Source organism: Aethalodelphis obliquidens, unplaced genomic scaffold (genome assembly GCF_003676395.1).
Source record: "Aethalodelphis obliquidens isolate GAN/ISIS:26980383/991018 unplaced genomic scaffold, ASM367639v1 scaffold65, whole genome shotgun sequence".
In the NCBI taxonomy this organism is placed as follows: Eukaryota; Metazoa; Chordata; class Mammalia; order Artiodactyla; family Delphinidae; genus Aethalodelphis; species Aethalodelphis obliquidens.
The window spans coordinates 3,873,019-3,889,012 of NW_020838009.1; the positions used below are offsets into that span (position 1 = coordinate 3,873,019).

General features: G+C 42.6%; 1 protein-coding gene and 1 long non-coding RNA gene across 2 annotated transcripts in view; one reads left to right on the forward strand and one right to left on the reverse strand.

Moving 5' to 3' along the window:
• The window catches only part of ENTREP2 (endosomal transmembrane epsin interactor 2), a 364,454-nt gene that overhangs the window by 240,870 nt on the left and 107,590 nt on the right, over positions 1-15,994 (forward strand). The window lies entirely within an intron of this gene.
• Positions 3,862-15,965, reverse strand: LOC113610735 (uncharacterized). The gene is made up of 3 exons (XR_003429201.1): positions 15,758-15,965; positions 9,191-9,279; positions 3,862-5,182 (listed from the first exon to the last, which is right to left on the reverse strand). It is a non-coding gene; the product is annotated as an uncharacterized LOC113610735 (long non-coding RNA).

The window sequence follows — 15,994 nt, forward strand, 5'->3', positions numbered from 1 at the left end:
TTTTGGATGAAGTCGTCTGTAGATCAGTTAGGTCAAATAGACTGTTCGTGCTGTCCGGTTGAACTCTATCCTTACTGACTTTCTGCTGGCTTGGTTTGTCAGTTACTGAAAGAGGATGTTGAAGTCTTCAGCTATCATTGTTGGTTTGTGTATTTTTCCTCTCAATTCTATCAGGTTTTGCCTCGTTTATTCTGACCCTCTGTTGTTAGATGCAAACACACTAAAGACTGTGCTGTCTTCTTGGAGAATGACCTTTATATCATTAAGTAATGCTCCTCTTTTTCCCTGATAATCTTCCTTGTTCTGAAGTCTGTTTTGTCTGAAGCTAATTCTTGATCTTCCAGCTTTCTTTTGATTACTATAGCGTGATATAACTCTCTCCGTCCCGTTTCTTTTAATCTACCTGAGTCTCTATATTTAAAGTGGGTTTCTTGTAGACCACATATAGTTGACTCTCCACTCTGTATCCACTCTGACAGTCTCTGTCTTTTAATTGGGGTGTTTGGGTCATTCTCATTTAAATGTGATTATTGATATAGTTGAATTGACACAGTTAGATACATATCTAACTAACATGATCCATATCTACCATGTTTGTAACATTTTTCTATTATTTTCATTTATTCTTTTTTTATTCCCGTATCTTTTCCTGCCTCCTCTGGTTTTAATTGAGCATGATTCCATTTTATCTCCTCTTTGAGCATAAGAATTATACTTCTCTTACAGGTTTTTTCAGTGGTTGCTCTAGAGTTTCCAATATACATTTTATTTTTTAATTTTTTTGTTATTTTTTAAAATTGGAGTATAGTTGATTAGAGTTTCCAACATGCATTTTAAACTGATCTGTATTCACCTTCAAATAACATTATACTGATTCACACCTACTACAGGGGCCTTATAACAGTGTTGCCAATTTCTTCCTTTTCTCCTTTGTGACACTGCTATCAATCATTGCATTTATACATAAGCTATAATCATCCAACACATTGTTACTCTTATTTAAAGAGAGAGTTATCCTTTTGATGAATTAAACATATGAAAAGTAAAAGAATTTATTTTGCTTTCCCTTATTTCTCCTTCAGTGCTCTTCCTTTCTTCATGTAAATCTGAGTTTCTGACCTATTTCATTTTCCTTCTCCCCAAAGAATTTCTTTTAACATTTTTTTCAGGTCGGGTCTGCTGGAGATAAATTCTCTCCATTTTTATTTCTTGGAGAAACAAACACCAAAAAAGCCTTTACTTCACGGTTTTTTTAAATAAATTTATTTATTTATTTTTGGCTGTGTTGGGTCTTCGTTGCTGCACACGGGCTTTCTCTAGTTGCGGCGAGCAGGGGCCACTCTTCCTGCACTGTGCAGGCTTCTCATTGCGGTGGCTTCTCTTGTTGTGGAGCGCAGGCTTCAGTAGTTGTAGTATGCGAGCTCAGTAGCTGTGGCTTGTGGGCTCTAGAGCGCAGGCTCAGCAGTTGTGGTGCACGGGCTTAGTTGCTCGGCGGCATGTGGGATCTTCCCGGACCAGGGCTTGAACCCGTGTCTCCTGCATTGGCAGGTGGATTCTTAACCACTGCGCCACCAGGGAAGTCTTCTCCTTCACTTTTGAAGGATAATTTTGTCAGATACAGAATTCTAGGTTGGTGGGATTTTTCTTTTACCCCTTTAAATGGTCACTCCATCTCTTCCTACTTGCTTTCCTGACAAAAAGTCCACTGTAATTCTTACCTTTGTTGCTCTACAAGGCAGGTGTAATTTTTTTATCTGGCTTCTTGCAAGATTCGTTCCTGGTTTTTGGTTTTCTGCAGTTTGAATATGATACATCTAAGTGCAGATTTGGGGGGACTTTTCCTGCTCTGTGTTCTCTCAGCTTTCTTGATTTGTGGTTTGAGGTCTGTCATTAAATTTGAAAGTTCTCAGTCATTATCACTTTAGATATTTCTTCTGTTCCATTCTCTCTTTCTTCTCCTTTTGGTGTGATGTATATATTACACCTTTCTAATTGTCCCACAGGTCTTGGATCTTCTGTTTTCTGTTTTTCTTTCTTCTTCTTCTTCTTTTTTTTTTTTTTGCATTTCAGTTTGGGACATTGCTATTGATCTGTCTTCAAGCTCACTAATTCCTTCCTTGCTGTGTCCAGACTATTAATGAGCCCATCAAAAACATGCTTCATTTCTGTTAGTGTTTTTGATTTTTAGTATTTCCTTGGATTCCTTCTCAGAGTTTCCATCCTCTTCTTACATTACCCATCTGTTCTTGCTTGTTGTTCACTTTTCCCATCAGAGCCCTTAGCATATGAATCATAGTTATTTTAAATATCCCATCTAATAATTCCAAAATCACTTCCATTTCTGAATCTGGTTCTGTTGTTTGCTCTGTCTCTTTAGACTTTTTTCTTGCCGTGTAATTTTCTGTTGAAAAACTAACATAGTGTATTGGGTAATAAGAGCTGAGGTCAGTAGGCCGTAAATGTGAGATTTTATGTTTACAGGGCTGGGATTTGGTTTCTGTTTGATGTTTGTTCTTGCTGGAGGTGCCAGAGGCTTCAGAGTCATCTGTTTCCCTTGGGCTTGGACTTCCCTAAGGACCGCTCCTTGTGTCTTGCAAGCTCTTTCAGCTAAAATCCACTGTAAGTGTACTGGAGCCATGTTAATGTCGTGGGGAGGTTTATGGGGCTGGGGAAAAGCATTCTGTGATTTCAGGCTCCTATGGGCCATGGCCCTGTGCTTTCATACATGTGTCTTGGCCTTTTAATCCCCCCCTTAGGTATAACAGGAAGGCCAGAGGGGCATGGGGTCAGGAAGTGCCCTTCCCATGCTCCCCTGTCAAATGCATGGCAGGAATTAGTTTGGATAGCTGGGAATTCAGAAAGTTTTTCAACAGTTGGTGATCTTGTAATTCACTCAACCTAAACATCCTTGTCTTACTGCAGAGGAGACTAGAGCTGTCTGAGCTTCTTGTTTAAAAAAACTAGTTAGTGCTTTGAAGGAGGGTTTGGCCCAGATTTTCTACTAGTCTCTCTCCACTAGTCTCTAAGGAGAAACCTGAGGGTTGAAACAACTTGCAGTATAATAAATATATGCATTTGTTCTTTGTTCACTGTGCCTGGCACTGAGTAAAACCTTTCCAGTCTCCTGAGTGATGAGTGACTTCTGTCTGCTAATGAGATGACTCTTGGCTGGGGTCCTCTAAACAGCTGCAGGATGGGGGCTGTCCCAGAAAGACCAAGCTATTATTAGAGGATTGGAACTTTCAGCCCCAGACCCCAGCCTCCTGGGACAGCAGAGGGGTTGGAGACTGAGTTCAGTCACCAGTGGCCAGTGACTTAATCAATCATGCCTCCATTAAAAAAACCCTAAACAATGGGGTTGGTCAACACGTGGCAGTGTTGGGAGGGTGGCGCACCCACAGAGGGCATGGAAGCTCTGTGCCACCCACCAAGGCCCTCCACACCTTGTCATGTGTTTCTTCCATTTCGCTGTTCTGAGTTGTATCCTTTATAATAAAGCAGTAGGCATTGTTTTCCTGGTTTTGTGAGCCATTCTAGCAAATTACTGAACCTCAGCAGGGGTTATGGGAACCCCTGATTTGGAGCCAGAAGTACAGGTGGCCCCAGGTCTCAGGACTAACTTCCGAGGTGGGGGCAGTGGTGTGGGGCTGAGCCCTGAACCCTGGAGCTTGCACGAACTCTGGTTAGTTAGTGTCAGAATTGACTGGAGTTGTTGGACACCCAGTTGGTGTCTGAGAGTTGGAGAACTGGTTGCGGGTGTGGAAACCCCCCACACAACCTCCTCTTCCCATTCATGTGAAAGGAAAAGCAAGGAGGCTGCTCTTACTGTTTCCAGATATGTTCAGTGACCATGGGAGCAATGAGAAGCTCTCTCGTTACTGAATAAGGTCCAGCTGCTCACCACTCAAAAGTCAATACTCAAGAGGGGCAGGTGTTGGTAGAACGGAAAGTTGTCTTTAATCAGAACGCTGGCCATCTGGGGAGATGGTGGACTCAGTGTCCCCCAAAACCACCTCCGAAGATTCTGCTTGGCCATGAAAGTTTTAAAGGGAAAAAAGGAAGTAATCTCAGTTAATCGTAGACGTGGGGGGGGGGGTGTCAGACCCATCACCCTCCCCACCGTGTGCAGGCTTGTCAATCCTCGTGATGCTATCCTGTTCACACAGTTTGTTCTGTTCACGTGATTACTGAAGGGGAAGCTAGGGAAGAGATCTGGTCATCGGTTAATTACTTACTCTTCATTTCTACGTCTTTGATCTACGGGAAGAACCGACAGGTTACCAAGATTTGAAAGGTGTGCTTGGGCCGGAGATGAGTAGAGCCTGGGGGTGCCTGGTTTAAGGCTGGTGACAAGACAAAGGGGCCTCCTGCAGAGAGCTCTTTCTTGCCCAAAGCTGCTTACACTCTAGCACCTTCCTGCAGGATTCTCCCTCAGTTTGAGGATGCAGCTCGAATGTAGAAGTGAGGAATAATTATTTTTCATAGCTTTAACAAAAAATAGAATAGGTATTTTAGGGGGCATATGGTTAAATTTTAGGTTTTAATTTTACCTGTGATTCTTAGCAAATTGGCTTCTCTTGGTATCAGTTTTGCAGAGGGAAGGGCTGTGTGATAGTAGAGGTGTGGAGCGAGCATCCAGACACTGGTTTCCCCCTAATCTTTGCTGGTTTGCATCTCTCACACTGAGCCAACTGACAGGAAGGCATCATTACTCCAAGTGTGTGGAGAACTTGCCATCAGTGTATGAACAGCTGTCTGGAAACTATGAAAATTTACACCTGAAATCAGGAGTTATGTGCTAACTGTGAGAGCCAGGTTTGGGTGGGCGATTGATAAACCCAGCGAGAGCCTGTTTTCAAAAGAAGGCAGCTGGGAGGTGAGTTCACATGGTTTTAAAATTACTTGCCCTCCCACGGTGAAAAAGCCACACCCACAGCAGCATCACAGGAGGACGCCTGGCCTGGTCCCCCTTATTCACCAGACATCAACCTCGGGTCTTTTCTGTGGATCAGGCTGGACTCCTCCTTCTCGCCATCCCATACCTGTCACAGGTGTGGCAGTTCTGGACTTTGCTGCTGTGACACCTGCTGCCTCCTTGAGTGGTTGCCCTCGAAAGCAGGAAAGGAAATTTTGCATGAATCTGTAGCATCTCCCATTGCTTTATGGTCGAACTCCATGTTTTCTGCATTAAAAGAGAAACATGATTGGAATGATATAATATTGAATTTTCCTCTGGTATGTGTAATACACTTGAGTGTTTTAACAAGCCAGCAGTTATGATAATTTTAATGGGAGATTCGTGTTCCGTTTTGCATAAGTGATGAGTTTAAATTTGATTGAGTCTTTGAATGTAAACCCCAAGAGTGTACAGATCTAGTTCCGTAATGCTTTGAGGTCTGTCCCTGACTATTTTTATTAAAATATTTCTTCATTTTAAATTATTCCGTTTACCCGGGTATTTTAAAAGGAAGAATCTTTTGTCTGTGGCTTGATAATTAACCTAATCTGATTACTGTGGTTTTTTATGAAACAATAGGGCAGAATATGTCAGCAAAGTTTTAGGCACATCAGACTTAGCATAGCATCTGTGGTCCCACAAATTTAATATTATTTATGGTAATAGCTGTATGTAGTTCTATGGATGTTACCAGAATTAGTGCATTGCATCTGGTATTTGAGTTTGGCAATAATTGAGAGATACATTTGGGCATCAATTTAGTCCTATTATAGCATTGCTATTTTGTGTAATTATGAAACCGAAATGCTCAATTCTTTGTTTCCCCTTGAAAGCATCATTTGCAATCTTACTTTGGTTTTGTGTTAAGTAAAATGTTCTTAGTAATTTGGCAGAATTATACTTATGTATTTATTTGTTTTTTGTTCATATAAATATAAAAAATAACTAGCCTTAGTTCAGTTCTTCTCCATGATGGGCCTTGGTTATGTTGTTAATTTGCCTTCTGACTTCAATTTAAGGGCCCTCCTTTAAAAATGAAGGAACTGTGGTTCCCAAAACATAGGACATTGTAAAAACTTGGCTACATGACTAACTAGCAGAGCTGAGATCTGAACCTTCATTTTTCATGTTTTTTTAAAAATGTTTAATTGTGGATAATTATGCACAGACACAGGCATAATTAATAATATGCACAAACATATGCATGGGTAAAGAATATAATATGCATTGAACCTTTGTGCACCCATCACTCGGCTACAACAACTCCTGGCCATTCTTTCCCCACTATCCCCTACCATTTCTCCCTTGGATTATTCAAGCAATCCTGAGCATCATATTATTTCATTCAAAACACTGAAGTATGTATCTCTGAAAAAAAATTAAATAGCCGCAATGCCAGTAACACACCCAATAAATACCAGTGATTTGTTTTATCATCAACTATGCAATGTTCCGATTTCTCTAACTGTATCTGTCCGTGTCCCTCTGTCTTTTTGTATTTGGTTGTTATGTCACTTAAATCTCTCTCTCTTATCTTTTCTTGCTGGACCAGATGGGCTGTAGCACCCACATATCCCTTGATTATCTCTCAGGATGTACACTCCTAGAGGGATACAGTGAAATTACTTATTTTACGGTCTTTTTAAAACCATTTTCTGTAGTTAAGCTGCCAACCCAGTATACTGGTCTGTTTCATTTTGTTCTGATTTTAGAGATGTTTTGATTGAATTTCATTTTATGATTTACTGTTACAGAGTCAAATCTGTACAACAAAGGATTTTTGGAGGATTCTAGTTGTCATCCCTGTCCCGTTTATTCTGTTTCTATGTCTCCATGCCCCTGCCCCCTGCCACTGCCACCCTCACCCCCACCCCAGAGCAGCCACTCGTAGGTTTTGGCTTTATGCTTTCGCTTTTTTGTTGTTTTTTTAAATATTTATTTATTTATGTTATTTATTTGGTTGCACCGGGTCTTAGTTGCAGCAAGTGGGCTTCTTAGTTGCAGCAAGTGGGCTCCTTAGTTGCGGCTTCGCGGGCTCCTTTAGTTGTGGCTCGCCAGCTCCTTAATTGTGGCATGTGAACTCTTAGTTGCAGCATGCATGTGGGATCTAGTTTCCTGACCAGGGATTGAACTGGGCCCCCTGCATTGGGAGCTCAGAGTCTTAACCATTGCACCACCAGGGAAGTCCCTATGCTTTCATTTAAAAATGATAAGCGAGCATGTGCACTCTCCGCACACTGCCTGTATATGTGCGTGCTACACGCACTGCCCTACTGTCCTGGTCCTCGGTTTGTAACTTAAGGTATATCCTGGGGGTTGGTCTCTGTACAGAGATATTTCCTATCCTTCTTACAGCTGCATTGTCCTCTTTATACGGAGGGCTGTTATGCTTTTGTCTGTGATGCAAGTTACACCCTACTCCCTAATGTATCATTTGTCTTTTTTATTTACTTCCGGTGGGGTTTTGACATGTAAAGATTTTTATTTTATGTAGCTAAATGTATCAGTCTTTTCTCTGTTGCTTTGGAGTGTGAGTAATAGTGCAGTTTCTCAATTTGTAGGTCATAGAGGGAAGAACTCTTTGTTCTCTTCTAATATTAAATGGGATCTCTCCCTCTCTCAAGTTTCTGACCTATTTGGAATTAATCCTGATATAATTTGTGCAAAACGGATGTATATTTTTCTTTTTCTATGTGGCTACCTGGTTATATCAATACCACTTATTAAAAAGTCCGTTTTTCCCCCAGTGATTTTTTTTAAACAATTCTTTTTATTTTAAAAAAATTTTATTTATTTATTTTTGGCTGTGCTGGGTCTGCGTTGCTGCTCATGGGCTTTCTCTAATTGGGGCGAACAGGGTCTACTCTTCTTGCGGTGTGCGGGCTTCTCATTGTGGTGGCTTCTCTTGTTGGGGAGCCTGGGCTCTAGGCACGCGGGCTTCAGTAGTTGTGGCACGTAGGCTTAGTAGTTGTGGCGCACAGGCTTAGTTGCTCCGCGGCATGTGGGATCTTCCCAGACCCAGGCTCAAACCTGTGTCCCCTGCATTGGCAGGCAGATTCTTAACCACTGAGCCACCAGGGAAGTCCTCCCCCAGTGATTTTAAATGGCAACTTTATCATATACTAGATTTCCATAGACAAAGGGTCTATTTCTGGATATTTAGATTCTCTTCCATTGGTCTGTGAATCCATACACCATCACTATGCTGTTTTGATAATAGAGGTTTTATAATACACTATAGTATCTGGTATGGTTAGCCTTCCTTGTTGTTCTGCTTTGCTAAGGTTTCATTAGCAATTCTGGCTTGGTTGTTCTGCTAAATGAACTGTATAATCAATTTGCCTGGCTTTAGGAAACAATGATGTGATTTTTAAATTGATACGATATTGAATTTGTAGATTAACTTTGAGAGAATCGACATCTATGTGATGTTGAATCTTCTTGTGCAGGAACATGGCATATCTTTCCACTTATTCAAACTTACTTTTTCTTCCTGAGTGTTTCACAGTTTTGTTTATACAGACTTTAGACATTTCTTGTCAAGTCTCCAGTGATAGTACTTATTTACCTATTTTGCTATTGTAAATGTGGTCTTCAGCTATGTGTTCCAACTGCTGTCTTTGGTGTGAATGAACATTATTGATTTTGTGTATTTATTTTACAACCTGTTTTTTAAAACTAAGTTTTCTTCCTGTTTTGTGTGTGCGTGTGCTTGTTTGGCACAAGGACTCGTGACTTTCCACATGTATAAGCACATGAGCTACAAATGAGGATAATTTAACCTCTTCTTTCTCAATCTTTATGCCTTCAGTTTATTTCTCTTGTCTAAATAATGGGTGAATCCCTCGAACTCGGTGCTGAAGAGTCATGGACATGGAGGGTGCCCTTGTCTTGCTGCAGACTTGAGCAGAAAAGCCTCACGTTCTCCTGTGTTCATTAAGATGCTGGTTTTCGAGCTGAGGTTTATGTTGTAAATGTACATATATCTTCTATCATGTTGGGATAGACTCATCCTTTCCCTCAATTCCTATTTTATTGAGTGTTTTTCGTATGAACAGATGCTGAATCGCATACCTTTTCTGCATCCCTGAGATGCTCGTGTTATTTTTCTCCTCAGCTCTACGCGTGTGATGGACTGTATTTCCTAATGTTAAATCGCGCTTGCATTTCCAGAATGAATTGCATTTGGATTAGCCTCTGTCTTCCCGAATCTGCCAGCTTCCCTGATCTTACCTGCAGCTGGGCGAGCTCTTCGTCTGGCTCACAGCTTTACAGTGTTCAACAGATATGTTTATCGAAGGAACGTTGAGTGGATTGTCTTCCTTTTACATTAATGATGACATTAAAAAATATTAAACCCATGCACATTTCTAATAAACTAAGGACAACAGCAAAAGCAATAAACAGAGTTGTATTGATACCACCCAGAAATGGTCAGTCTTTCCTATTCAGTGTCTATAAATTGAGAAATCCCTGGATGCATATGCTGGTAAAAGACAGAAGCTACTAGGGAATGACACTGTCTAGGTTTTAAACAGTTGTTTTTATTTGAAATTAACAGAAGCAGCACTGATGTGAGACCAAAGTTACTTCTAAACTTGAGGTTGGTTCTCCTTCCCAAGAAGACACGCTAGTTTCTAGAGTGAAGGGAGAACACTGCCAGTGCCCCCCAGACCCTGTTCGTTGTTTGATCACCTCTCTCTTTCTTCCTCCACACAGTTAAGGTGGCGATCTCACACTTTGCCCCCAGTGTTACTGAGATTGTCACTCACATCTGCTCGGTTCCTCACTTTCCAAGTTGTTTATTAGCTGTGTGATGACGGTGCGGGTCTGATTCTCACCCTGTAATTGGCTTCCTCAGTTCTGACTCTTGTCTCCCCGTGTATCAGCTCCAGTCCTCCCGGTGTTGGATTGATGTTCTGATTAGGATCTGGGGTTCCGTGTGGTGCTCTGGGAGCTTACGTTTCTTGGTGTCTGTTTTCTGGTCAGTTGTCTGGCTGTTTCGCAGTTTTTCTGGTCCTGTGTGTTTACCTGTGCTGTCGCGGGAGCGTATCTGTTGCAGGCGCACCTGGCAGCACTCTGTCGCAATGCTCTGGCCTGTGCTCCTGGGCTCCTGCATGCTGACAAGTTTGTGGCCCTCCAGCAGCCTGGTTTCTACCCCCAGGAGAGGGTGGGGAGACCAAAACACCGAGGCCGCCGCTGCGAAGGCCCCGGGGTCTTATTTTCCTCCCAGAAACTCAAGTACTGTCCCCTTGGCCAAGCCGGGCAGGTCCCACCCCACAACCACTGGCCCGGCGCTCCATCCTGGCCCTTCTTCCTTTGTGGAGCTCATACATGCACGATATGAGCCTCTATTCCAAAGGGATTTCCCTAGAGTGACTTGCAGGTGAGAATTCTCAGGACGCTGCCAGCTTGCCTTCTGTCTCACGGCTACCTTGGAAGATGAGGGCAGGGCAGGAGTCAGGAGCCTTTGGGACCTCCTGTTTTGCCACTTATTTCTGTCCCCAAGGCCCCTCTCAGTTCAGAGAGAACGCTGTGCCTCTGTCTTCCTTTTTTGGTTGATCTCTTGAGCCGTCTGCCCTGTAGGTTTCACGAGGAGCTGGGGCTTGTGGGCCTGCATTCCACGGAGCAGACCTGGGAGGGAACCGGAGCGTGGTGGGGGGGGCCTTGCACCTCGGTCACCCGCAGAGGCCATGTGGACATCCACAGAGGACCCCCTGTACCAGGCTATACAGAGGGCTCAATGGGTACCATTTTAAACTCTTCACGTTATCCTGTGTGATAGGCATTCCTATCAAACAGCTTTTATTGGTGAGTCAACTGAGGCACAGAGGTTTGGACCCAGAGAGTCCTGGTCTGGAGCCTGTGCTCTTTGTGTGATGCTACCTATGTGAGGAAGGGCGGGAGGGGACCTCGGGCCATGGCGGCAATTACCGTGACGGTGTTGACAGTCCCACAACATGTGAGCAGGCTTTGGGAGACAAGAGCTGAAGACATTCTTTAAAGAAATTACTCTGGGAACCAGGCTCGAATCCATGACTACTCTCCGAGTGCATTTTCTGCTATTGTAACACTGTCAATCATTCTAGAAATCGCTTTCTACTCTGTGCCAGGAACTGCCCCAGGCGCTTTATGTTTGTGTCTTTCACCTTCCCACTGACCCCAGGAAAGCTCTGATCCCCATGTTATTGAAGAGGACACGGGGTCAGAGAGAAAGGAGGTGATCCCACTGGGTCAGCCAGTGGGCGAGGGGTGGCAGCTGGGCCCCCAGACCATGCTTTTTGAGTGACACTGACCTGCCTGAGGTAATGTCACTGAGCTTTTGAGGCTGAGACTTGAAGAGTTCTCTGCTTTGTCTGTGACCAGCCTTTACCAGGAGTGAGTTTAGAAAAAGTGTCAAAACAAGTCACCCCGTGTTTAAACAAGCATCAGAGGGTCCAAATTTTTGTTCGGGGTGGTGGTGGTAATTGTTGAGGTTACAGTGTGTATAAAAGAAGTGATCTGTAGACAGGGATCTTGGGGAAAGAAACTTACATAATTTTCAACTGTTTGTCTCCCAGAAAAGTCACAGAAATATGTAAAAACATTATCACTCATTAGTTGACATTTAACCAAACGTATTATTCTAAAATAGGATAAATAAAAACTCCTTAGTAGATGTCTTGGTGAGCTGGGGCGACCATGGCAAAACACCACAGACGGGGTGGCTTAACAACAGATGTGGATTGTCTCAAAGTTCTGGTCAGGTTCTGGCGAGAGCCCGCTTCCTGACTTGCTGCTTTCTGGCCGAGTCACCACATGGCCTGTCCTTGGGTGCCCGTGGAGAGGCCATACTCTCTTGCTCTTCCCCTCTGTGTAAAGGCCACAAATCCTACCAGGTTAGGACCTCACCCTATGACTCATCTACCCTTAATTTACCTCCTGAAAGCCCTATCTTCAGATGCAGTCACATTGGGGGTTAGAACTTCAACATAAGAATTTTGGGAGGACACAGTTCAGTCTATAGCAATAGGGACGTTGTTTTCTCCCTGAATATGATTTCTTCCTTTTATGTTTTTTTGCTATATTTATATTTCAACCAAAGCTGGATTATAAACACCAGTGGGAAGGATCTGTGTCTAAATGTCTCATCTACAAACCACCCCGCTTATTAATATTAATTTTTCACTGTCAAGTGATATTTATGATAAAGGTAATGGGAGTGATCAGTATGTTCAGATTATTTAAATATTCAAGTATTTTATTTGACTTGTTTTTATAAGTATTTTCTTTTTAAAAAAAATTTTATGTATTTATTTAAGTATTTATTTATTTATTTAGGCTGCACCACGTCTTAGTTGTAGCATGCATGTGAGATTTAATTCCCCGACCAGGGATCGAACCTGGGCCCCCCTGCATTGGGAGCGTGGAGTCTTACCCACTGGACCACCAGGGAAGTCCCTTGACTTTTATTTTATTCAACTTTGAGTATTTTTATATGTTAGCTGAAAATCATATATTATTAATTTTTACAAGGTGGCTGTTCAAATTTTCATTCTATCTGAGCAAGTAATCATCCTATATTTTTTGTATAAAAGAAAGGATAGGGTACCCTGTATGGCTTTAGGAGAGAGATACATTTGAAATTTAATGTTCTCATTTAGTTACAGAAAGCTAGAGAGAACTACTGCTTTAAACAGCTGGGTTCTTGGCAAATGAACTTAAAAATAAAAAAGAATATTTGCCAATTTCTTTTCTGTCGGTCTCAGGTCCTTTGATAGAACTTCCTCTTGGGAAAAAAATATCAGACAAGTATTAAAAATTGGCTTAGTGTGATCAGAAAGAAAAGTCTATCTTTTTAGAAATGTGCTGAATTCTAAAAGTTAATTAAGAAGACATTGTCACATGGTCTTCTACACTGGTTATATTTAGCTTTTCCCTTGAAATAAGATACCTCTTTCTTCTCGGTAAATGTGACTATCTTGGTGTCTTAAGTCTTCCAGCCATACAGGATCACCATTTCCTTTAATATTCAAGTGAGCAAGCTCATGCCCTAAGCCCCTGTATTTGGAAAGCGCCACGTGCTGTGTCCCCAGCTTCCATCAGCAAGGATTGCTGTAGTCCTGGAGATTTTCTGGGTCACCCCGACTCCAGTTTACTCCCTCCACTGAATGCTTAGGCTCCCTGAGCACTGGGCCTCCCACGATTGGCCTGTACCCACCCCACTTGCCCCAGGCTGGGTACCACTTCCCGTCCCAAAGGATCACTGGCCCTGGTTGTGACAGCAGCCCACAGCGTACCCGCCACACTGCCTGGCAGTCCTGACACTTGTTCCTGGGCCCCGTGATCATCACATTGCAATGGTCAAGTCTTTGACCCCACTGCTAATCCTTGGAAACAAATGATCTGTTCTCCATTCTTGTAGTTTTTCCTCTTCCAGAAGGTCATCTACATGGACTCATGCAAAACGTACTCTCTTAAGACTGGCTTCATGAGTTTAGCATGATGCATTTGACTCAGCCATGCTGTTGTACCTATAAGTAATTGTGTTCCTTTTTATTGCTGGGTGCTATTCATTTGTATGGATGTAACACAGCTGCTTTATCTCTTAACCCATTAAAATACTGCTTTATTTCCACTTTTGGTGATTATGAATAAAGCTCCTATAGACACTTGTGTGTATGTTTTTGTATGGATGTAAATTTTTATTTTTTTCAGTGAAATACCTTGGAGTAGGGTTGCTGGGTCAGATGTAAATGTAGCTTTAACTTTGTAAGATGTTGCCAAACTGTTTATGTGAGTGACGTTTACATCCCACTAGCAGTTGTTCTGTATCCTCCCCAGCACTTGCTTAGTTTAGCTCAGTTTTGTTTGTTTTGCTGTCCTAATATGTTGGATGTGTAAATTTGTATGGAGAAAAAGACCCCAATTAGCCAAAGTGATCTTGAGAAAAAAAATGGAGCTGGAGGAATCAGGCTCCCTGACTTCAGACTATACTACAAAGCTACAGTAGTCAAGACAGTATGGAACTGGCACAAAAACAGAAACATAGATCAATGGAATAGGATGGAAAGCCCAGAGATAAACCCATGCACCTATGGTCAACTAATCTATGACAAAGGAGACAAGAATATACAATGGAGAAAAGAGAGTCTCATCATAAGTGGTGCTGGGAAAACTGGACAGCTACATGTGAAAGAATGAAATTAGAACACTCCCTAACACCATACACAAAAATAAACTAAAAATGGACTAAAAGACCTAAATGTAAGACCGGACACTATAAAACTCTTAGAGGAAAACATAGGAAAAACACTCCTTGATGTAAATCACAGCAAGATCTTTTTTGATCCACCTTCTAGAGTAATGGAAATAAAAACAAACAAATGGTACCTAATGAAACTTAAAAGTTCTGCACAGCAAAAGAAACCATAAATAAGACGAAAAGGCAACCCTCAGAATGGGAGAAAATAATTGCAAACGAATCAATGGACAAAGGATTAATCTCCAAAATATGCAAACAGCTCATGCAGCTCAGTATAAAAAAAAAACAAACAACCCAATCAAAAAATGGACAGAAGACCTAAATAGACATTTCTCCAAAGAAGACATACAGATGGCCAAGAGGCACATGAAAAGATGCTTAACATCACTAATTATCAGAGAAATGCAAATCAGAACTACAATGAGGGGGCTTCCCTGGTGGCGCAGTGGTTAAGAATCCGCCTGCCAATGCAGGGGACACGGGTTTGAGCCCTGGTTCGGGAAGATCCCACATGCCGTGGAGCAACTAAGCCCGTGCACCACAACTAATGAGCCCACGTGCCACAACTACTGGAGCCCATGTGCCTAGAGCCCGTGCTGTGCAACGAGAAGCCACCGCAGTGAGAAGCATGCACACCACAATGAAGAGTGGCCTCCTCTCACCACAACTAGAGAAAGCCCGCTCACCACATTGAAGACCCAATGTAGCCAAAAATAAGTAAATAAAATATATTTTTAAAAAAAAGAGAGGTAAATTCAGTTTCTTCTTTACAAGTAAGTTAATACAAAAGGAACACATTTGCTGAGCTCTGTGGAAGTAATGGCAGCAGACTGCAAATGGTATGAGTTAATGGAATGACTCACATTGGCTATTAGAGTTGCACAATTTAAAAATGTATATATTTATATAAAGTGCATGTCACAGATTATGAGGGATGATAACCTTGGGTTCTCTTTTCTTTTTCATTTCTTTCTTATTGAGTCCTAAGGCTGATATATTAAGACATTTAAGAGATTCACATGATTGCAATTCTTGATCAGGGATGCCCAAAATTAAACGGTAATCTCTTGAGAGAGCACGTTTCTCTGTTGGTAGCGTTCTCTTAGCCATTTCTGCAAAAATTGCGGTGTGGGCCCAGGCAATTTCCATGAGCATGTGCTTTCCAAAAGATAAACTCACCGGACCTAACTAAAATGTGCTTTCTGGGATGGCTTTGACGCAGCTGTCCGGCTGGAGTTTATTATGCACAGAGTATCAATGCTAAAATGGTGAAAAGATGGGGAAAGCCCTGCTTGCGAGGCAAGGCTGCCTTTACCATTCTTTCTAAACAGACTCAGGGGCTTTAGAGAAAGTTACTGGTAGGAAATGGTTGGGGGGGGGGGGCGGCTGGCGACGGCAAACTAGTCCTCAGGGTCTTTTATCCTTTTTATGCCCAGTTTTGTGGGGAAAGAAATGCTTTTACTTCCCTTCCACGCTCTTAGCCTTATCTTTCTCCCACGTTCTTCCTGGGAGTCTCCTCCACCTACAAACAGTCCCGATTTCAGAGCTCTCGATACTTTCTACGGATCTGGCCTGAGCTGTGCGGTCCTGAGCTGAGCCGCACACTCGCTCAGGACCTTTGCTTCCTGTTCTCTATCTTCAGGGTTTCGTAAGGACGACACTTAATTCTAATAAAACACACGGCTGGGACCCGCAGGGTTGCGCGGAGACGCCGCCACCGCGCAACCGCCAGCCGAACCAGACCGACCCCCAGACACGGCGCGGCCTCGATGACGTAGCGCGCAGCCCCCTGA